Source organism: Agelaius phoeniceus, chromosome 1 (genome assembly GCF_051311805.1).
Source record: "Agelaius phoeniceus isolate bAgePho1 chromosome 1, bAgePho1.hap1, whole genome shotgun sequence".
Classification (NCBI taxonomy): Eukaryota; Metazoa; Chordata; class Aves; order Passeriformes; family Icteridae; genus Agelaius; species Agelaius phoeniceus.
The window spans coordinates 144,844,525-144,867,676 of record NC_135265.1 but is presented as its reverse complement, the minus strand read 5'-3'; the positions used below and the strand labels follow the sequence as shown (position 1 = coordinate 144,867,676).

The 23,152-nt window shown below is 46.9% G+C and overlaps 1 long non-coding RNA gene across 1 annotated transcript in view; it reads right to left on the bottom strand.

Moving 5' to 3' along the window:
* Window positions 1–4,043: 4,043 nt before the first annotated feature.
* LOC143695565 (uncharacterized) overlaps window positions 4,044–23,152 on the bottom strand; it is a 131,801-nt gene continuing 112,692 nt past the window's right edge. Inside the window, exons 6-7 of the long non-coding RNA XR_013184911.1 lie at window positions 5,096–10,572; window positions 4,044–4,539 (exon numbers count right to left, since the gene is read on the bottom strand). This is a non-coding gene — a long non-coding RNA (uncharacterized LOC143695565). The remainder of the gene's footprint in view (window positions 4,540–5,095; window positions 10,573–23,152) is intronic.

Genomic DNA, 23,152 nt, shown 5'->3' with positions numbered 1-23,152 from the left:
TTCTTAACTTAGCAGACCCTGAGGTCCTTATCAGTGCTGGAAGTTCAGATGACTTGGCAATCTTCCTGAACATTTTCTTTAAAATGAATAAACCTGACAAGCACAATATGAGTAACAAACTGCCTTGACTTCCAGGAATAAGAGGATGGTTCAAAGAATGCAAGCCTGGAGCCCCATGGAAAAAGAGCATATCTTACAGCAGAGCCTTCCCATCCCCACCCGCATTTTTTCAGTCCATTTTTGTACCCCCTGCACTTTTGTTACCAGGCAGTTGGGATGTCTCCGTGCAGCAAGACTCATTCCAACTGGCAGCTCTGGATCAAAGAGCACTGGAAGCATTAATCAGTGTGCCTAATCATTTCCAATCACCAGAAACTTTTCTCTGTGACCTGGCATATAAACACCGAGTCATTTCACTCACTGGTTGACGCACCAGAAACCAAACAATGCTTATCGTGCCTAATTCATCTTACTCCTGCGGGTTAGAGATGGATCAGCCTGCAATCGTCCAGCACCAGTGGCAAACTTTAGGTGCTTTACTTAATCAAACTGATTAGCAACCTGTCTGTAGTGCCTTTTATCTGTTGGTGGCAAAGTAGTTTAGCAGCATTAAGTGCACCTAATTTTGCGATAGCAAAGCAAGACATGGTGACTATATTTAAAAGCACCTCCAGTGATGTGGGGGAGCTCTTGTTTTAAGGGGGTGGGGAGGTTCAAGGCAGCGAGTTTTGCTGATGCATGAAAACCGCTTTGAAAATTAAAGGAGCGAATGGCGGAGTCAGGGAGGGAGCCCAGGAATTTTGATTGCCAGATATCTGTGCTGCCCACAGTACCATATGGTTTGTTGCAAAAGGAAAGGAATAATCAAACTGGACATCTGTGCCTAGAGCCTTATCTATTTGGGCACCATCCTCTGGACAGCCACACTCTGAGCACAAACAAAGAGTAATGAGATCTCCTCTACCCTTGGCAGATCCGCGGGGGGACGTGGTGCCTCCTGCACTGGTTCAGGTTAATATGTGTGTGATCGCCACCTGTTTGGGAGTTTGCTCCCATGGTAACACTGATTTCTTACCTAATGCCAAGAGCAGAACAACAGCCCTGTCACTGTTGCAAGGAAAGCTGACAAAAAGCTGAGGTTGCTTTAGCTTTCCTCAGCTTTTACTCAGGTGCCCCTGACTTGGGGGAAAAAAAAGCAGAAATAATTATGCCGAAGGTCAGCCTGTTCCAGGGCTGTTTGTTCCTGCTTTGAAGGAGAGAGATGTGAGGAGTGGCAGAGAAACCTGCTGCTACACCTGACAGGCTCTCATGGATAAGAGCTGGTGAGGGAGCCCTGCAGAAACCCTTTGCAAACTTGCATGACCTGCCTTGAACCTTGTCCAAAACTATTCCATTCTTTTCTTCAGTGCATGGTGCCAGAGGCAATCCAGCTCCCTTTCTGCTCTCTCCTGGACACCAAACAGTATTTCCTTACCCTGAGAGAAGATGCCTTCAGGGAGAAGTGTGAGGAGGTGAAGAAGGACAGGAAGAAATGCACAACCACATGGCGACTTCCCTCCTACATTGATGCAAGCCCATCTGCTGCGGTGGAAAGTTAAATGAAGGATTTCCTGGTGCAAACGCTGCCAACTCAAAGCTTGGGAGAGCTGGTTTTCAACACCTGCTCAGCCACAAGCTTGCTGCCTGGCCTTGCACAAGTCACTCAAGACCCACATGTATAATGGTACTGACATATCTGGCTCCTGGAAGGAAGTCCTCGACACCGAGCTGGTTGGCTGCAGAGGATTAGCATCTATGAATAAGTTTGGCATGAGGCAATACATCCAATGGTGGCTGCCAACCAGGGCAAGAGGAGGTGCCACAAGTCAGGAGCAAATCCCCCCCAGGTCTCTGCTGCTTGAATTGCACATCTCTGCAGGAGCCTGCTGGTGGGAGGGCAGCAAGGGGCTGCTTCACCCTCTGTTGATCCAGCACCTGCAGTGACTTAGCACATTATCACTCCTTGCTCCCATCTCCCCAGCCCAGATTTCTGCAACCATTCACAGACCCCAAACTGTGCTATATCCCTTTGATTCCCAATCCCAATATGCTGCAGAGGTTTAATAAACATGACTGGACATGCAGGGGACAGGCAGGACATCTGGAAGCAGTGATACTTCCACAAGCTTCAGGGAGCAATGCCAGGGCTGGTCCCTGGGTAACTCCTCTCTCTGCAGATGGCTGGGGACAGGGATTTTGTACCTCTGCTTGTCACCTGGTGGTCAGGCACCAGGAAAAGGGAGGCTTTGGATATGGAATTGTGCACAAACTCTAGGCAGCTCTCAAGAAGCCAAGCAGAGCCATATCTCCCTCCAGTTATGAGCAGAGAGTGCTATTTCTTTGTTGACCAGGCTGAGACAGTTAACAGTTTAACTGAGATAGTTAAATTTTGGTAGTAACTCATACCCTGGGGCTACAAGGTCCCAGGCAGGCAGGAGAGAGCCACTCCAAGGGTGTCACTGCCATGCTCACCTGAGGCTGGGCACCCCCAGCAGCATCACTCCAAACACTGGGGAGCTGTATCAGCGTCCCACATCTCTTGGGTTTGTTACCTTTTCTGAAGCTGCTCAGCCAGCCATTCACCAAAATGGGAATAAGGACAGAAGACAGACGTGATGCCTCAATCTCACAGTGAGAAAAGCAGATAGGCAGAGACTGGAATATTCCCCCACATAAATCACTCAGATACAATTCTTTTTCATAGATAACCAGCTCATCTTTCCTAGGCACTGGCTGAGGATAACAGTGAGGAAGGTCTCAGGAGATGCAACACCAAGATCACCCTTCCCTACACCTGACAAGTGCCAGAAAAAAATCAGGGACTCACAGAAGAAAAAGCACTGCTGCTTCTGCTGTAAGGCCAAAGTTATGCTGAAGTTATCACACAGTGAACTGTTTTGATAGTGATTAAGAAATGCCACTGAGCTCTCCTGAACCAAAACCAAACCACACAGCCTAGATCCATCAAGGCCAATGCAGCAGCACTAATTTCCTAAGGTAAATCAAATGTGCTTCTCCAGGAAGAGAGTAACTGTGGAGCTGACTTTTCCAAACCCAGAGGAGGCTGCTGCCATGCTTTCCCTGCAAAGGCAGACCTGATGTGGAGAAGAGCAGCTTAGCAAAATCTTGGATAAATCACAGCCAAAGGTCCATCCTCCCACAAGCCAGGAGAGATGTGAGCCAGCTCAGTGGGCCCTGGGAGTATTGCAACCAAGCTCCCCACAGCTACCTGAAGATGATGTGCCCTCTGTCTGGGTGAGGCTTTTGTGCTCAGCCTTGGCACTAATGGCAGGCTCCAGAGCTCAGGAACCAGAGCGAGCACTTACCTGCACTGATGTGTTCTACACAAGAACAAAGTGCCTGATGCAGCTGCAGTGACTGTGAGATTGAGATGCACACTGCTGACACCTGAAAGGGAGCCAAGGAAAATGGGGAAAGGAGTGCTGGGGGCTCCTTTTTCCTTATCCCCTTCCAATTACTGGAAATTTGTTATTTGTGACACAAAAAATGTTGTAGGATACACTAAAACACCCCAGTCTGGGTAGATGGTCAGAGCAGGATTGCTGCTGTTCTCTCCTGTCCTGACCTGATGCATTTTTGAAGTTCATGTGATTGTCCTTCCCATTCTGTATTCATTTGCTAATGTGATTTGGAAGTGGGTCAAAATGAAACAATTGCCATTTTGCTGAAGCTTAAAAGGAAAAAATTGGAGATAACTAAAACCCAATGTCTGGCCTCTCCTCATCCTCACTTTTCTTTTGGCATTAACTTGTTTATGGGAAACCATTTAACTTGTGTAGTAGATACTTTGATTATAAAAAAAAAACCCTAAACAACAACAACCCTCCCAAAAAACCCCAAAACAAAAAACAACAACAAAAAAGCCCAACACTGAAGGAAGAAAAGGGGAAAATCACAGCTTTCTCAGTCCCACAAAATACATCTCATTCATTCAAGACTTAGAATAAAATTCAGGCAAAATGTTTATTCCACAGCCCCACCACTCTCACATTTTCTGTAAAAAGTCACACTTTTCATATGGTTCAAAGATACATAATGGATGTGAGGTTTATAACTGCATCATCACTTTTTCAGCTAAAAACCAAACATGAAACCTTCTGCCATCCATTAGTGAATTAATGTCAAATAGGTGAAAGAGGTTTGTACTTAGTTATTCAGACAGCCGAAAGAAAATTTAAAAAAAATAAAAACAAAAAAACCAAACAAACAAACAAAAAAACCCCACCAAAAAACCCAAAAACAAAAACCAAGAAAAAACACCTGCAAATCATTGTGGTTTGTGTCCAGGGAGGAGACAGTTTTCCCTCACTATTCTGGACAGCCATTCAAAGAGCCAGAGCCTTGCATCCTCCCAGGGTGCAGCAAGGGCTGCAGCCAGCAGGATGGGTACACACAGGAAGGGGAAAGCTTGGTGCTCATCTGGCAGCTCTGCAGCCCTTCTGAGGAGCACAGGGGAATCATCTTCTCAGCAGCATCCACCTGGAAAGGGGATGTGGGTTATAGTTTGCTACTAATAGTCCACTGCTATCATCCTCTCTATGCCCAGAAGTTTTGGATTTGATTTTTACCCACTGCAGTTTATCCATTCAGATGTCCAAATCTGAAGCCATGGCAAAGTGGTAACATCTCTGAGGATCTTAGAGATGGGAGGCTGGGCTCATGATGAGCCATCATGGGAGACCATCCTGACAGCAAACTGGGACAACTGGCAAAGGAATCATGCTGCTCCTTGCCAGTGCCAAGAGTCCTCCCTCCATCCCTGCAAAGCAGTCAACCCTAGCACAGTTACCATGTTAGAACTCAGCCCTGAGGATGAGCTCGCAGCTGCTTCCCAACATGGCATGGCTGGAAAGACTGGGATGGGATGAGCTGGAGTGCAGGGAGAGAACTGGGAAAACATTCAATCAGTTTGGAAACAAACCTCTGCCAACACCTCCCTCCTTTCTGAGCACCTCACAAAGAGAAATGCTGCAGAAGGTGGGTTTGCTTTTAATAGCAAACAAAATACCCCAGCTCTTTCTTAGTAAAGACTTACCACGGATTGCTGTCCCGTGTACTTGTCTCTTTTCATACTGCTGTCCTTTCATTCTTCTGAAGGCAGGCAGAGGAGTGCCCAGTGCTGCACTGCTGGGGTTCAGCAAGTGGGTCAGGTTTGGTACAGGACCTCCAGGGACTGCTCAGCTGCAGAGAGCTGATTAAAATTTCCATCTTATTTTCATCTCAGGTGGTGTCAGATGGTTCTTTGTTAAGTTCTTTATTCCACTAACTCCTCATCATGCACACAGGCAGTGAGAGGGGCGTTCCCCTCACGCAGCTTCAGACATCCAAAGCACAGGAGTTCACATCTCAGCCAGATTTCTGGTCTCCCACATAGCTGCTGCAGGACAACAGGCATTACCAGAGGGAAAGCCAGTTACCTTAGACACCTGTCATAAGATGAGATGGCTCCAAAGCACTGTGTCCTGACAGTTTACACTATTCCCAGTGTTGTGGCAGAACTTCCCTACCCCAGGGAGGGGTAGAAGGTGCTTCCCTTCTTTGAGGGAAGAATGTGCTGGGGAGTAACAGAGTTCTGAGCATAAAGGCAGGAAGATCAAAATAATCCATCCTGCCTTCACTACACTGCATATCAGTCCCTCTCACCCAAGACCTCCACATAACAATCCCAATGTTTTAAACTAATCCTGCAATGCTAGAGAAACATTTCCTCTAAAATCTGGAAAAGGACATAGAAATTCTAAGGGTTCCTCCTTACCCCAAACCTGCTGATCAAAACTTTCTTCCTCTAGATGTGGCAGTCAAGTCACCCCCTTGCCAGCCTTCATCTCAATTAACCAAATTGCACTCCTCACACCTAGAGTCAACACAAACCCAAGTCATCTGTGGCTTTCCGTGAATTCTTCCTTGCACCCTCCCTTTTCAAGTACAGACACCAGGCAGTGTGCCCCCCTTTAAAAGGACAAAGCCAGGAGTCACATCCCTGCTCCTACTTGCTCTCCAGAGTTGCAGGGTTCTTTTCTGTCTCACAGCTCCATCACGAGCTCACTCTCACATGATCACACACAAGGATCCCATGGACTCTCTCCCTGACACTGCTCCCCAGATGGGCTCACACAACTTCAGACAGAACCTCAATTCTTTCCTCCCAACTACACACGTCCATCTGCCATTAATGAGTGTGGGTTTGGTTTTTTTCCACACTGTGCAATTTAATCAGATACCAGCCTACAAGGGCTGATTACATCCTTACTACTAAAAAGTATGAGGAGATATTCCCAGACACTGCCTTGCTGCAGGTTCCCATGGCACACAATTCCCATGGGCTATGCTGCAGTGCTGAGTCGGTCCTCAGGTGTTTGTTAAATCAGGGCTGGCAAAAGGCACCATCCATTCCTGTGGTCACAGGAGGCCCATAATAACCAAGGTAGAGTTGCTTTGGCCACCCATACTGAAATTTAAATAACAAGCCCAATTTCATCCTCCTTCTGGAACAATTCGAAAGCAACACAGCATGATGAAAGGGCAAGAGAACAGATGGGTTTTGTTGTCTGCATGCTGCCACAGCAAACTTTTCATGGAAACTCAAACCCCCTCCAGAACACCCTGACTATGTGATTCATAAATTCTAAGAGCTGAGAGAAACCAGCAAAATTATTTTGTCTGTCCGCCTGCCTAATAAAGACCACAGAATTTCATACAGTGATTTCTGCCCAAAGCCCAGCAATTTGTGGTACAAACAGAGTATCTCAAGAGCCCACTGTCCAGCTTTGATGTGAGGATGTCCAATGAGGCGCTAACCACTTCCCATGCTGTCAAAATCTGGCTCTTCTACAGGTTGCCTGCATCTCTTCACCACTGCATAACTTTCGTAGCCTTCCCAAGGACATTAATACTTTTAAGCACTTTTGTCATCTGTATCAGAACTCTCAAACCATCAAAAAGAAGGAAAACAGAGATTCTAAGGCACAAAACACTAAGCAAATACACAGAAAAAGAAGAAAAAGAGAGAATCTCTATGTCTGCTTCTGCTGTGATAAAATGGATGAAATCTATGTTAAATGCAAGGTCCACTCATCTTCCCACTCCAAATAACACAGTGGAAAAATTGTTTTGGTACAAAACAAAACAAAAAACTTCCAAATGTACACCTGTGTGATTTGTAGGGAAAGCACATTTGTTTGGTTAAAAAAGTAGTTTTTCCTGCCACTTAAAAAGCTTGCAACAGTTTCACAGCAATAAATATTTCCACAGCAGAGACCTTGAGTGGACAGAACAAAATCCACTTCAAAACCAATTCCTGAAAGATTGGCCTAGTAAAAAGACAGCTCACCACTGAACACCCCATTCTGACTTTTTGTTTCCAAAATTCTGTGGTTGGTAGCACTGATGGAGAAAGAAAAAAAGGTTTTTTTCCAAACTCAAAATGGCAGGAGTCCAGAAGGCTGGAAGACCAGACTTGTCCAAGATGAAAAATACGTATGTTGAGCTCAGAATTAACACAAGCACTTCTTCCTTGAATCATGTAAGTGCAGCATTTGATGGCAGCCCTGGTGATTAAGTTCCTCCACCCACAGACCCAAAACAGCCCAGGCCTTGAGACTTCCCTGTAACATCAGCCTGTGTTAGAGAATGGGAGGGGGCTTCAGGAACCATCCCCTAAATCCACTCCAGTTCCTGTTCACCATGAAGTAACCATATTCACATTTAATAAAACCAGGCCAGAAGATTCACTCCAACAGTGTCTCTTTTATTTGCACTTTCAAAGAAATGCTTTCTCACCTTCTGTCTGCATTTGTGCCCCAGTCAAACCTGGGCTGAAAACAAATTCTCAGAATGGATATCTATGGTTCTATGGTCCAGACTCTGCTGGGATGAGCCTGGCTCCATTTTCTGCTCCCCCCCCAGAAGGATTAGTGTCACCTGCAGAGCAGGTAAAGGTGCAGCTCCAGCTCATAAGGGTGCTGAGCTGGCTGTGGTCAGTGTATGCTGCTAATAAAGGTACTGAGTGTTTGTGTAGGGTGTCTCAGGGGGGCTGAGGCACACACTTAATGGCACATTGTTACAGCCATACCTTTTGTGAAACATCTCTGGCTATGGCTTTTCCAGCTGTCCATGAGGTCCTGCTACTACAGGAGACACAGGACTGTGGCAACAGGAGCAGTATCCATGTGGAGAAGAACAGGACATGCAGGCTTATGAATTAGACCCTCATCTAACAGGGCAGGTCTACACAAACCATCTAGAGTTTTATTGCATGTGAAACTTCAGACTGTTTTAAGGCAGAGTAAAGGTGCTCTCCTTTAGGATTTCAGGCACCACAACTTTGTGCATTGTAACTCTTACATCAATTAAAATTCTGTGTTAATGTGTACGGGTGCAATCCAAGCCTGCATAACCTCTGTGAAACAAAAGTGAACCTGAAGCAGAACAGCTGGGCCCCATTTCTGTCCACACAGACCTTAGAAATCATCACATAAAGATGTTGTATTGGCCACATAACTGCTCTGACATTGAAAGAATTCAGACTTAACAATGGTTCAGCTGAAAAGGTTCTGAAAAATCCAAAGCAGTGTTTTTTGAGGTCCTGAGTAACCAACAGTTAAAGCTCTGCTTTCAAATCATCCACCCTGAAGTGGTCATAGCAGGTAAAAGTAGTAATCCTCACAGTGCAACAGTGCAGAAGATGGAGTGAAACCCCACAGCCAATTTAAGTATAAGCCTCACAGTTTCCATTACTGCTACTGTAATGATTTTGCAACTCTTATTTATTTTTCACCATTTCAGCTGCTAGTTTGTGGCAAATATTTGGGGAAAAAGAAAATAAAAAGAAACCCAAAACCCCAGAGACTGCCCATCCTTGACAGGAACAGTCCTGGCATGCCTGGAATGTGTAAAACCACAAAAGAGCCATTTCTGTTCATATTACTCCTTATGAAATCCCCTTTTAAAGACAACTCAGCACTGGAGCTTTAGGTACTCAGCAGAGCCCCTATAGGATTGCCTTTTACTTTGAAATGTGACTTATCAGCCAAAGCCCAGGCGGGTTGGGGTATCTGACTGTTGTGCCCTTTGCTTTGAACTCCGGGACCGTTACGTGCACGGCTGCCAAACTGGCCAAGCCATTTTCCTCCCCTCCTTTGTTCTGAGGTTCAGGATAGATAAAAGCTGTACCAGGCTTGCTGCCTCACCAATGCTAATTTGACTGTTAATTTTACATTTAAGGGGAAAAAAAAGAAGTAACAAAACCCAACACCACACACAGTGATTATCACTGTTACCCACACAAAGGCCAGAACAACCACAGCATGATTCAACAGGACCTGGGCTGCAGTGGCTATCTCTGGACATGCACGAGAATGTTCTTTGGCACTGTTGTTCTGCAGCTCTCTGACACATCCTTTTCTGTTTCTGAGACTTTTTTTCACCTTCACAGCCTGCTGTAACATCAGCAGGGTGGCAGCCTGGTGAGAGCAAGGCTTTGATCAGCCCCATCCACTTATAGGGACACCTGTAGGGCACAGGCTCAGCAGATGCCCAGGGAAGTTGTGGATGCCCAACCCCTGGAAGTGTTGAAGGCCAGGTTGGAAGGGGCCCTGAGTAACCTGGTCTGATAGAAGATCTCCCTGCTCATGGCAAGGGAGTTCAACTAGATGATCTTAACAGTCCCTTCCCACCCACATCAGTCTGTGATTCTAAGTGAGTTTGCTCTGCTGAAGAACTGAGGTGATCAACTCATGTTACTGCATTAGTGCAGTGCTGCCCACACCATCTCTTGAGGTGCCTCAAGTCAAATCCTGCTCCTGTTTAAGTTACTAGGTGAACTTTTTGCTGTTTCTTTTTGCTTTTTATCTCCCTTTTTTTTTCCATTCCTGAGGTTTCTGGGATCACCTTTCCAGCTGATCATCACTACAGGCACGTGGCAATCTGTAGTGTGAGGCTCATGTCTGTCTTGAATTTAAGAAAGCACCAGATCAATGCAAGATCAAACTGAAACACAGGGACTGTTAACCCCAATTTCCAGCACTTACTGCCTTTTGTTTGTGCAGACTGACATGGAGCCTTGCAAAATGCAAGCACTGTAGTTCACAAGCAAGAGGTCTGGCAGGACAAACATTAAAGACTGTAAGAAAGCACAGGCAAAGAAGTATCTTGTACAGAACTGAAAAAACAAAAGATAAATGATAAGCAGGAATTCCCCAGTGGGCTGAGTTTATCAGTGTGATTGCTTTCAGGACTTTTTTCTTGTTGTATCACCTTGATTTGCATACAAAGCATCTCTAACAGGAAATAGCATCTGTCCTGGAAAAAAAAAAAAAAAAAAAAAAAGAAGGATAAGGATTTTTGCTGCCAAGAGTAAAATGTCTTTTGGCACCATATGACATGCCAAAAAGCCCCTCTGCCCACAAAAGCAGTGGCACATCGCAGCCCTTCTTCACTCCTTGCTCTGCATCCCATCCCAGGGGCTGCAGCACATAATGCAGCTCCTCAGGAGAGCTTCCATACTTAGAAAATCTGAAAATGAAAGAAAAAACAAGCAGGTGAGTTGATTTGCATTCCAGATTCACAATTAACACTGCACTAAATTAGTTTGTAGGAAGTGGAAGAGCAAAAAGGAAAACCGCCAACTTCAAAATGCAAATCTTCACCCTACTACAATCACAAGCCGCAGCCAGGATTCCTACAGGCAAAGAAGGCACCAGTAAGAACCCATTTTTCACTACTTTTTCAATGTGGTCACTTCATGAACTTGACAGTGGCTTGTGATATGTGGTTTCAATCCTATACCATATATAGCCAGTTTCATTTCCTGAAAAGAACATGAACGGAAAAGCAGAAAATCTTTAAAATTATTGTACAGGTCTTTCTGTCTTTTCTTTCTCCTTTTTGTCTTTTATTGCTGCCTTCCTACACTAAAAAAAGACATTTATTAAATTAGTATAGCATTAAAAAATGGATCTTTTCCCAAGGCTCTTGGATCGTCAAGAATATAGGTTGCTGCTTTGAAACTCACACACTAACTTGGCAGCACAGCACAGAATTGCAGCATTTTGTTTGAGTATGGTATACATACATGGATACACATTATTCCTCTGCTCATGGCTCCAGGGATGGTGGTTCAAGCCCAGCAGTGAGCACAGTGAGGTATGTTCCACAGCCCAGTGTACTGGTATTGCAGGACCTCAGCTGTCCATGGCCATCAACAGTCACAGCCCCACAGGAAGCAGAGCAGAGAGTAAAATCTTGCTTTCCAGATGAGTAAGTGAGACAGTGGTAGTTACAACACTAGACCTCTTTGCTTTTTACTGCAGAATTCAGGTCATTGCCTCCTCTGTCTGGGCTCTGTGTCTCTCCCTACAGGACCCTACATCATCAGCAGCGAGAAGAAGCCTTGTCAACCCAGGGCTCCTCTGTGCTCCTCTTCTTCCAGGTTGTGGACAAACACTCAGGCTTTCCAAGCACAGTTACAGGCGTCCTATTTAACTATCAGCTGGGCACAGCCCCATGTCCCAGCAGCTCTGCCACTCCTCAAGGGCTGGGACAGTTGTTGGGGCCACAGGCTAACTTGGACCTTAGGAAAGAAACTGCAGCAAAGACCAAGAGCCTACTGGGCTGCAGGAGCAGAAACAGCCAGGAGATCTCAGCACTCATTAGACCCCATCCAGATACTGCATCTTGTTTTGATACAAGAAACACATGGACAAACTAGAGCAAGTGCAGTGGGGGAGCACTGGTAACTTGCCAAAGAGAAGAGGGTGTGGGAGCTGGGCTTTGTTCAACCAGAGCAAGAGTTGGCTTTGAGGGATGCAGCAGCAGCCCCAGCGCCTGCAGGGGGGTCACTGGGAACACAGCTGAGTTCACTGAAAGCAGGACTTGACCAAACAAAGTCATGAACAACCTGGTCTGATCTCACAGCTGACCCACCCAAGATCCCTTTCAGCCTGCATTATCTTACAGGCCGTCTCCAAACTGCCACCAGTGCAAAGGCTTTGGAGGAAAGGGTGGGAATCACTCAGTGCTCAGGGACTGCGATATCCCCCAAGTGAAAGAGTTAGAGAAACAACCACATCCAAGGCCATGAAGGCCCAGAAGGCACCCCTGGGCACGGTGCCTATGTTCCTCTCAGGACATGACAAGCCCCAGTCCTGCATGCAGTCCCACAGTGGCCCACATGCAGCTGTTCATCTCAGCTGGGGTGCCAGTGGCCAAGGAACCTTTGTCCATGTCCTCTCTGCAGCACACACACATCCATCTTCCTCCCCTGTGTATGTGCATAAATACACACACATAGTTACAGAATAATTAGGATTCCCTAAGGCCCATGGCTAAGCCAATCAAAAAAGGGCTCTCCATATACTGCCCAAGGCTGCAGCCTCTATTCCACAGCATGGAGATGCCTCAAGAAACCTTCCCTCTGCCCCACAAACTGCACAGCTCTGGTGCAGGATGACCCAGCTACACTGTCAACATGGCCACATCATCCTCTCCAACCCTTGTGTCAAAAAAAGTGTTGGAAAAATGTCTTCCTTTCAGTCAAAATAGCTTATGTTGCTAACAGACAGGAAATGTTCACAACTGAGAAGATGAAAAGGGACTTCACAGATAGGACTACCAAGTTCCAGCTTTTTAGAAGGACCTATACAAACTACAAGGTGATTGCCATGTGTGCTGGGTGGGTAGAAGAGGAGGAGGTAGAAAAGGAGAGGTTTGTCTTCTCACCCCAGGTCACTAAGAAAGTCAGTGGCAGAGCCATAAACCAACTTCCTCCCTACTATCCTTGAGTTTGGATGCTCCCCATCCTCTTAATGCATCTGTTTGATAGCCAAGCTGTGCTAGGAGGTAAAGCTGCCCTCCTCATGTTGCAAATAACCACACTTCTTTTTGGAGACCATTGCTTAAGGGATGCCAGCTCCGCACCAGAAGTCAGTCCTGACCAAAGTATCATCTTTCAAAAATGCAAACTTGCATCTGCATCAAGAAACCCACCCTGTTTCGATACTATGCTCACCAAAGTGTTCTGAGATGTGGTCTCGTCTCACAGGAACTTAGGCCCTAAGGGTTTATCCACATGTGAGATTTTTTGCACTTGGAAGTGAGACCAGCAAGCATTTTTACACCTACCTATTCAAAGAGTTTTATTTTCAGTACAAAGAGGGTATCAGACTACTCAGTTTCAACTTCTACTGAAATTCCTGTGTGACCCAGGACAGCTCATTTCAAGCAGTTCTGAGTCCTCATGGTGACTTGTACTAAACTAAATTTCTGTAATTGCACCCATACTAATGTCTGCATAAATCAGCAGGAAAACCACAGCTTCAGTCAAAACTAGTATTTTTGTACAGAAATAAAGACTGAAAAACCCCATCTCCAGCACCTCATTGATAGGTAAGCTCTTGAAGCCAGATATACCTTCAAAAGCAGCTTCCCTCTCCTCTTTCCACCCTCCCATTCCTCCAATCTTTGAGCTAGGCCTCAGGGCAATACTTTACAACTTTGTTTGCCAAAGGAGAAGGATGCTTTCTGTCTGGGAAGCCGGGAAGACTGTGCTGGAGCAGAGCAGACCCCGGGCATGCAATTACCCAGGCAGCAGCAACAATATGTTAATTCACTGGATCACTCTGAAATGAAGCACAGTGCAAGTCCCTGAAAAAAGTGAAAAGGAGCCTGTTAAGGAAACTGTGTGAAGGCCTTGTGCACAGCAGCCCCTTGGAGTCCAGACAAGGATGGACTTTGCACAGACATCAGTTTTAGACCTGAACTGGCAGCCAGCACGCCTGCTCTTCCCACCGCAGGGCATCCAGCAGGAATGACGGGAACTCTGCTCAAGGCTGACAGGGGACATTGGGAAACATCCTTATTTTTAAGAGCTGCAGACATGCCTTAGCCCCTGCAAGGAGCATCTGTGGAGCACTCATCCAGGGCAAATCACAGTCATAATGCCATGCATGTTCCGTCCATGTCCAGAGATTTCTCGCACTTTCAGGAGAGCAGTCAGCAGTCTCCTCCTTGGTGTCTGCAGCTGCCAAGTTCACATCCCAAGCTCAGCTCCTCTATTCAGTTGCCCAGAGCTCCTTAGGTAACTCCTGTCCTCCAACAACAAACAACAAAGCCAACCTAGCAAGGAGAGGAGAAACAGACTGAAATGGACCTTCAGTGAATTTGTTATGAGAAGTCAAAGCCCTCAGAATGTCTGCACTGACTGGCTACCTCCTGGGGCATCATCCTTCTCCTGCTGACTAGGAGTGTTCTCCTCTAACACTCAGACAGAAACCCTGGCCTTGTCACGGCATCATGACAGAAGTAGTCTTGCACTCCTAAATCAGATGGGGTGCCTTGCTGCAGGCAGGAACACTGGCTTCTCTCCTAGGGAAAAGGGACAGAGGAAGAGTCACAAAATCTCCACTACATCCCTGTGTTGGACAGACTGCCCACCCATACACTATGAATGCAGATTCCAGATATCACAAATCTCCTTGAGGAGCAAGCAATGATTTCATCAAAGGCAAAGGCAGCCTTAAACCTGAATGGCCTCTTGAAGAGAACTTTCTGTTGTAATCCATACACAGATACAATTCACCAAGTGGAAGAGTTGCACACCAAAGCTCTTTCTGAATAAGGCTGTTGACCACTGAGCTGATACATTCAGGTCAGAGGCTCATCTGTGCTGACACACTTCTTGAGGAATGAGAGTGTGGCTTTCATGCATAAATACAGCTGTTACCCTGAGGAGCAGGGGACGACCAGTTTAATGCCAAGAAGTTTAAATTCAGTACTTACATTGTACCAAAACTCCTGGGCTGCTGCAGAAATAGGATGAATAGCAGAAAACATCCGGAGAAAGTCTTCTGGTAGCTTCTGCTATGTACTGGCTTTTTTTGGAGACAGTTTGAGTGTAAGATTAAGAAAAAATTTGTTTTAAAATGCATCTGTTTTGCACAGATTGAGCTTTGCTCTCCAAGGAGTGGGAAAAGTAAAACACAAAACTGAGCTGCAAAGACAACAGTGCCTAGCCATGAGCCCTGGCCTTTGCAGCACTCTTGATGGCTGTCCCTAAATGGGAGCACTTTGCTGCCAGATGACATGTCCCAGACGAGATGACTTTCCTGAAAAGCACCTACAACACGCAGTTAAAAGCTCAGTTCAGACAAGCAGTGAAACAAGACTGTTTTCTGGGTTTTGAGCTGAATATTCAACACTTTCCATGTTTGCTCTCTCACAGGTTATCTGGGCTGCACAATCAGCAAAACTGCAAAAACACTTGCTGGGGCTCAGCTACCAGGCAGTCTGTAATGGAGCTGTTCTGGAGGAAAACAGAAGTGTTGTGCTCACGGCTGTCCCAGTAAAATTAGTCATATGTGATGGAGAGATACGCATCCTCACAGAGCTCTTACTGCCTTGTCAACAGATGAAGTCAAAATGAAAACATCCCAACTATCAACAACCAACCTGAAAGCCGAATCACGAACCCTGAAAGAAGCCTCAATGGCTACAAAGAGATTTCTTCTCTGCAGAAGAAGACAGCTGAATTCCTTCCATCCATCCTCTTTTCCTTCTTCCCATACAATTTCTTGACACTGCTCAATGAAAATAACATTTCTTCTTTCATCTCCCCACCCAAGCAACCCTTCTCCCCTTAAGCTGAGCGATGCTGGCCAGGAGAAGAAGGCACACTTGAGGCAAGAAGAGGAGAAGCCCTAAGCTTGGGTGGTGGGAAACAACATCCCAGCTGTCTTCTCTGCGTGACCTCAGACAACTTCCCCAATGGTGCTGTCTCATTTCCCCACTGAAATAGCAAGTTCCCCACCATATTCCCTACCACTACCTGGCCTGGTTTTTCCAATCCAGGATTAATACTGACAAAAATCAGAGGAGGCTGATGGCGTGCCAAAGCTTCCCTTACTTGTCAGCATCTCATTTGGTCACACAGTTATATTCAGCACAACCCAGACCATGGTTTCGTGCAGCACTTCTATACTTGGGCACCTCACAAATATCTCTGTCAGTGTCTTTGTGCTCCAAAGATCTTGGCAAACACTCCCTATCACAACAGCACCACTTCTGTGCTGGAAGCTTAGGAAATCCACATTCTCTCTTCTCCACTTAACAGACATGGTTTAACAGGACATATTCTTGCATCTACACTAATGAGAGATGGAGAAGACTGTCAAACAAATGTGTGGAGTTTGGCTCATGGCTGGTACCAGGGGAAGAACATCAGAATGCCACTTAGTTGTTGGGACTTCTTTTGTGGATACCCTGGGGGGACATTCCCTGGTCTAGGGAGGCACAAGAAGCTTCCCTCAAAAAGCTGTTAGACCCCATTGGCTCCTTCCCCTGTTCCTATGTTCCTGAGCCACACCTTCCCTATTCCCTGATTGGCCCTCATCTTTGTACTGCCCCGAGACCAGGGTCAGCCCCCAGGCCCTGGTAGAGAGAAAAAGCGAGTCCCTCTGTGTGTAGGTGCTGCGACCTGAACATCTCACCCCACGGCTGAATAAAACATCTGTGGATATTATGCAAAGGTTTTGTTTCCTGACCCTGGACTATGCTAACAGCAATTCAGACTGCCACATTCTTTAGCTGGAATGTTACCTGTCCAGGACATTCCAATCTCAAAGGGATCCTATGGTCACTGCACAAGGACTCTGGATCTACACATGCATTGCACGAGGGCAGACCTGGGAGCAGATACCCAGCAATTCCTCATGATAACCATTACAGAATTCATTTCGAAACAAATTTCTCTTTTGGAAGCCTCTTTCCTGGCACGGACAAATCTTTTGAGATGCAATTTGTACTGCCAGGGCTCCAGCAAGGTACAAGGGGAAGCATGCTCTGCTCCACGCTGAGGGTGGCCAGCAAGACAAGGAGCTGTTCAGTGGCTCCACATCCATGTCAGAGCTCGTAACAGGAAACAAATCCTCCAGATTCAGGTGATTCCCAGGCTGAGTCTCAAACAAACCCACACATCCGTGCTCACACCAAAGAGCAGACACACATCAAGACTGAAGAGCCGTAGGTTGCCATGGCAGTGTGCATGGGTGATTTTATCACCCTTATCAGCTGCAACAGCATTTAGGCCCATTATCAGAGAACACTGGTATTTTTGTAAGGGTGCACTAGGGGGGAGAAGCTGAAAACCAGTGTCAGCCAGAAGACAGAAGTCAGCACACAAAGCAGGAGTCCTTGCTTTGAGCGATTTGCCTCCCAAGGGCACACGGAGATTTACCCAGCCCCGGGCTCGTGCTGGAGATGATGGGCAGTGCTGGGCTGGTGAGCTCTCCCCTGCACAGAGGGATGCACAGCCCTCCAGGGAGCACAGCAACAGCAAGTGGAGGGCAGTCGCCTGTGCTCTCCATGGAGCCCAGGGAAGTAGGTCAATCCTTCTGCTTTGCTGAGCCTTTTGGCAGGTCGGTGCCGCGCTGCCGTCGCCGCTCGCAGCTCGTCACTTGTGCTGCGTGACAGCCACATCATTCAGAAGTTAACAAATTCAATACATCTAATTAAATCAACCTTGGCATCCATTCAAAACTCATCTTGTGGCTTTTTTTTTTTCTGCTGTTTTATTCCCCACTGTTCGTCGTAAAGAGACCCAGTGAGGTGAGATGCAAGAGAAGGTTGCTAAGGAGCAAGGCAGATTTTATCTCTTTTTTTCTCTCAGTTTTTTATTTCTTCCTTATCTCAGTTTTTATTTCCATAATAAAATGCTGCTCTCCTGTCACAGAATCACAGAATCATTAGGTTGAAAAAGATCTCCAGGATCCTCAAGTTGTTGCAGAGATGCTTTGTTTTCCTCAAGAGAATGAAACAAATCCACATGGCATCATTCCTTATGCCTCTTTCCTCCTCTCCTGCCCCAGACAAGATGACCTTTTCCATCTCCTTGCAGGCTTTGCTAAGAGAATCCAACACACCCTGGGAATCCTTTGGCTCTGCTGCTGACACTTTCCATGCTGAACGTGGACTTGGCAAGTGAGCCAAGCTGGCACAGCTGGCAAAGGGTGGGCCCATCAAAGTGTGACCTGCAATCTCTGGGCTGGGCTGGACACACTGCAAGGTGGGAGCACATCTCCCACCACCAGAAAGCAGCAGGGAGACCACTGGAAATGGCTCATGCCAGCCAGGGTCACCTCTGGTTGCTCTCCCATGCAGTTCCTGACATACACCATATGCCAGCACTGCTTGGTAGATGTGGCCATGAACATGGGATCACGCTGGAGAAGCCATCCAAGACAGGCTAGTGGGTGGCTACAGAGCTCTAGACAAAGACCACAGCATGAGGAGCTGCCATTTGCACGCCATCCTCAGTGACATCAGGACACACTGGCGAGCTGCCCACACCAGTCCTCTTCCACAGACTGACATGGACACTGGGATCATCCTTTCCAGTCTCTCATGTCTCTTCACTACCGCAGATCCTTCCTCTTCCACCAAATGTTCTGCTTCTGCCATGGCCTCCCAGCCCTGTGACCATTACCTGGAAGTCAGGATGGTGACACAACCTGCTGCCTTTCTGTGCTGTGACTAACAGATGCCAACAAAACTGCCATTCTCAGTTGCAGAGTTTAGTTAAAGACATTTGGATCATCCCAGAAGAACAATCTTCTGGCTTGGATCCAAGGAGAAAGTTTATTGGTTTTCCATATTCTTCATGTTTTCTACAGCCTTGCTGGCCTGGGGAACCAGGACTAGGGAATATGTCAGGTGCCACCAGACCAAGCCTATGCAGTTTCTTTCAACCAAGCATTGTTTCCTCCATAGATTGATATGAAAGAGGGAAGTGTTTTGTATCTGTATGGTGGCATTATGCACAGAAATTAATCTGCAGTCTGTTCCCTGGTATCACCTCAAAGCCATACTTGTCCTGCCTGCTCAAAATGCAGCTGTTTACCTTCCACGTCTGCACCATTTCCTATCCTTTAGTCCATTCTCCTTCAAAATAGCTCCTAAAATACTCAAAACAATTCTGAGTAGCTATTCCTCCAGACTCCTGAAATGACACTGTGCTGAGGTGCTGCTTTGCTGGCAAGCAGTATGTTGGAAAAGCTCTGGCTTCTAGCATTGCAGCTGCACAGTTGGGTGCTGTTCTCCTGGCAGGAAGGGGCATTTCATGCAAAACCTACTGCTCATCCCTTCCTCAGGACTATAAAAATAGTCTTAAAAGCACTTTGAACTCCTCTAGTATGAAAGGCACCAGAAGAGCATAAAATATCTCTCCCCCCCCTGGCAGAGGAAGTCACACGAGTCTCTTCATGAGCGCAGGAAGTCTTTCTCCACAAAAAAGCTGTCCCTCCTCACACAGGAAAGATAATGTGTGGTGCTCTGCCAGGTTCAGGATCAACATTCCCCTCTCACCCCTTCCTTGCCTTTTGCATGTTGGCCATGCATGCCCCAGGCTGTACACCAGCATAGGAGTACTCCTGGGCTGGAGGAAAGTAGTGACAGCAGAGGATACCAATGCAGGGCAATTGCCTTGGCTGCTGTGAAACAGCACATCTGCCCCAACAGCTTCCCTCCCATCTTCCCTCACTGTCTGTGAGAGTCTCTCCCATGTGCTCACTACTTGTTCTGTGAAAAATACACTTACATTTCTATTTACATTTCCTTCAAACTGATCAGATTTGAGCAGGGCAGTTATGTGACCTCATACAACAGATGCCTTCCCAGCCATGCCAGTCACACTGGGAGCTGCATGAATGCAGAGGAAGAGGCAGCCTTGGAGGAGATCCAGGTGACCCCAAGAGAAGCCAGGAAGAGTAAAAGCCAACAATTTCAAGCAGTGGTTGCTCATGCTGCCCAATTAAGCAGTAACTCACCTTTGCAGAGTAAAAGTTAGTGAGAGATTCTGGCGGGTTTAAGAGGCGTGGGTGATGGGAGCTGCTCTTTCAAACACAGAATGAAATGGGGTAACCACTAAGTGCAGAGCAAGCACCACAGTCTGTGGGGTTCTGGGCTCTTTGCAGTGGGTTTTGCAACTGGCTTTCTTCAAAGGATGAAGAAGCACAAGAAAGTCCCATCTCTGTGCCGCACATTACTGCTCTGATCAGTAAGGATACAGTTTACAATGATGTGGTTTGGACTGCTGAAACACATCAGGTTCTACAACACACCTAGGAGCTGTTGGAGCACAGATAGGAGAGCAGTGATTTGCACTTCCAGAGTGAGAATGAAACCAGAAGCTGCCTTTGATACTCATACACGCAGAGCATGTTAGTAAGTGCAAGTGGAACAGTGTCCTTAGAGGAAGAGCCATCAGCTCAGCATCATCTTTGCACTCAATTTTTCATGTTTTCTCTTAAATGAACTTCTGATGCAAGAAGTCCAAAAAGATAAATTAATTATAATGCATTTGCTCTTTTACAACATTTAGTACACAAGGGACCAAACAATAGGACAGGTGAACAACCCACATGCCCTTGGAACAAACAGCATCAGCTTGGGAGCTTCATCATCCCTTTAGCAGCAATTTCTCTTTCTTGCATCGTCTTCTCTCCCAGTCCTAAATGGTGAGAAAGAATTACTGAAAATTACTGGCAAAGATAGGAGAAAAAGATCCAGAGGACCAGTGTTCCCAAATCCAGTGCTCTCTTTCATGTCTTCCAAGGTAACACAAAATAACTAACATCAGCCTGCTTCAGCGCTGGCCTGGTTCTCACTACTTGGCTGCTTCCAACTCCATCTCAGCCAGGACCAGCCTGCATGGACTCCCTACCCTTCCCCCCTTCCTAAAAAGGATCCTCATCATCCCCTTGAGCTCAGCCAAACCAGCATCCACAAAGCACTGAGACAAGCAAGCAGCACAGGGCAGTGCAAGTGCTCAGCCAGCCCAAGGCAGAAGGCTGAGACATTTCACACCACTGCTGCCAATGTCTCCACTGCCGGCAGGAACACTGTGGGGCCACGACAGGAAATTGGGTTTTAATCACCAGCTCACTTTTCATTCCCCACTTCAGTTCTGCTATTTTAGCAGCTGCTGCGAGCTGGCTCCGCACTTTCAGATGAACAGCCGTTGGGGCACAGGGTTTAGCTTGAGTGTTTTCACTCAACTGAGGCTGCAACTCCAAATGCAAAGAGAAAAATGAGGCTGGGGGAGGCTCGGGGTAGTGATTTGATACCAATCAAGGCTTTAAGACACAACAGAACAAGCACCAGTCTCTTGTACACGCTGACACTGCCTGGGACAGGCAGCCAGGCTGGTGAGGCCACACGGGCAGGACACTGGCACTGTGCAGACCTACTGACTGGGCTTGCTGCCCACTTAGGACAGCTGTGTGACATGGTCCAATGCAGATGTGTCTCCAGGTGCTTCCCCTCCTCCTTGCTCATAGTACATCTACGGATCTGCTGCAACAGCAGGGTCAGCTGGCACAGCTCCCTGCTCAAGCTTTGCAGCAGCCAGGGAGAACCCCTTTGCAGGGGGGAAATCTGCTGCCACCATAACCAGTGCAGATGGCAGAGCCAGCCCCATACACCTGCACCAGGAACCATCTAAAAGGGAGATGGTGCTAGGAGCTGGAAAGAGACACAGCCAGAGCTCAATGGAACAACCATCCCTGTGCACCAGAGTAAGGATGCTCACCAAGTGCTCATCAGCCTGTGCTCCCCATGCTCATGTGGCCTGTGGACCTCCAGAAGGCAAGTGTTAAAATTATTAAATCCTTGAGCCAAGACAGAAAGCAACCTTTGCCACAAAACTAATTGAATCTTTGAGGAAAAGGACAGTATTTATTGTCTGTACTGCCTCAAACAACACTATTCCTGAAAAGATTCTGCACTGTTCTTGTGCCATGCCCTCACGTCCTACTTTGCCTCCCCATCACATCCACAGGTCACGGATGCAGTGGGTGCACAGACTGTGGCTGACTCAGCCACTGCCAAATTGCAAGTGACCTACAGGAGTTTTCCCTTCTCCAAGCTGGCCTTGATCTGACCACCATCTTCTTCAGAAAAGGATGGGAAGTCAGACTTACTGCAAGAAGGACCCACTAAACTTGCTTTAACACCCCCCTCTCTCCCCAGACAGCCCAGGGCATGAGCACTGCTGCTACAGCAGGTGTAGGATTCATCTCACCCACCCAAAAGCCATCTCAAATATTGTATCTAGTCAGAGTGAGCTGGCTGGGGCACGCCACATCTCATCAAAGAAAGGTGTTTGCAGCCTTGGCATCTGCATCCAAACAAGTCGGCACAGGGTGCTTCTGCAGGTGATGAAGAATCTACCACACAGCCAAGGAAGGTGAAGGTGCAATTTGTCCCATTCATCAGGGGCCCATCACACCTGAAAACCTATGGACAGTGTTGACTACATTGCCCCTGGCTGCAGCAGAAACCAAAAGCTGCGCTGCTGACCTACATGGTGGGGGGATGACTCCCACCTTACCACCAATCAAGTTCAAAAAAGCAGACACTTCCAGAGGGCAAAGCTGCTCTCAAAGCCTAACTTCAGCACCTGACATGTCACTGCCTCCACCTCAGTGCACTTGCAGCCCTTAATCCACCACTGCCCCAGCAAGGAGAGGCAGAATAGATATGTCACATTTCAGCTTCCCACCTGGTGCTCCAGTTCTCTCAGTAAGCAAAGATGGGTTTGTGCTCATACAGAACAAGGGGTAAGGTGCAGCTGCACATTAGCTCATCCTTAGGCCTGCCTCTGTGGGTAGCAGCTTTTGGCAACCAGGTAGGCTGGGAACTAGGAGCAGCAAGATCTCAAACAGCTCCACAGGGATTCATTTCACATGAGGATGGTTATCAGAGCGTGCAGATGAGTAGTACCTTCAGCACAGCTGTATTAACACATCTCAATAAAACTCCCTGAGACTCCAAGACAGAAAATGCCACATGGGCAGCTAATTTCCACCTAATAGCACATTTTCCTTTGGCAGAAGTTATAGACTGCAAGTGCTTCATGAGCCATTTGCAGGAACATTTGTAGGCACTACTGAGGAACTCAGAAACTTAATTATCTCTTTTAAAATGACCTGTGTAATTTAAAAACCTATTTGGACTTCAGATGCCCTGGGATCTGTAATCCCTGATCTAGTTGCTTAGCTGGCACAATCTTGAAGTTACCATACAGGCTATTCACGTTGCTATA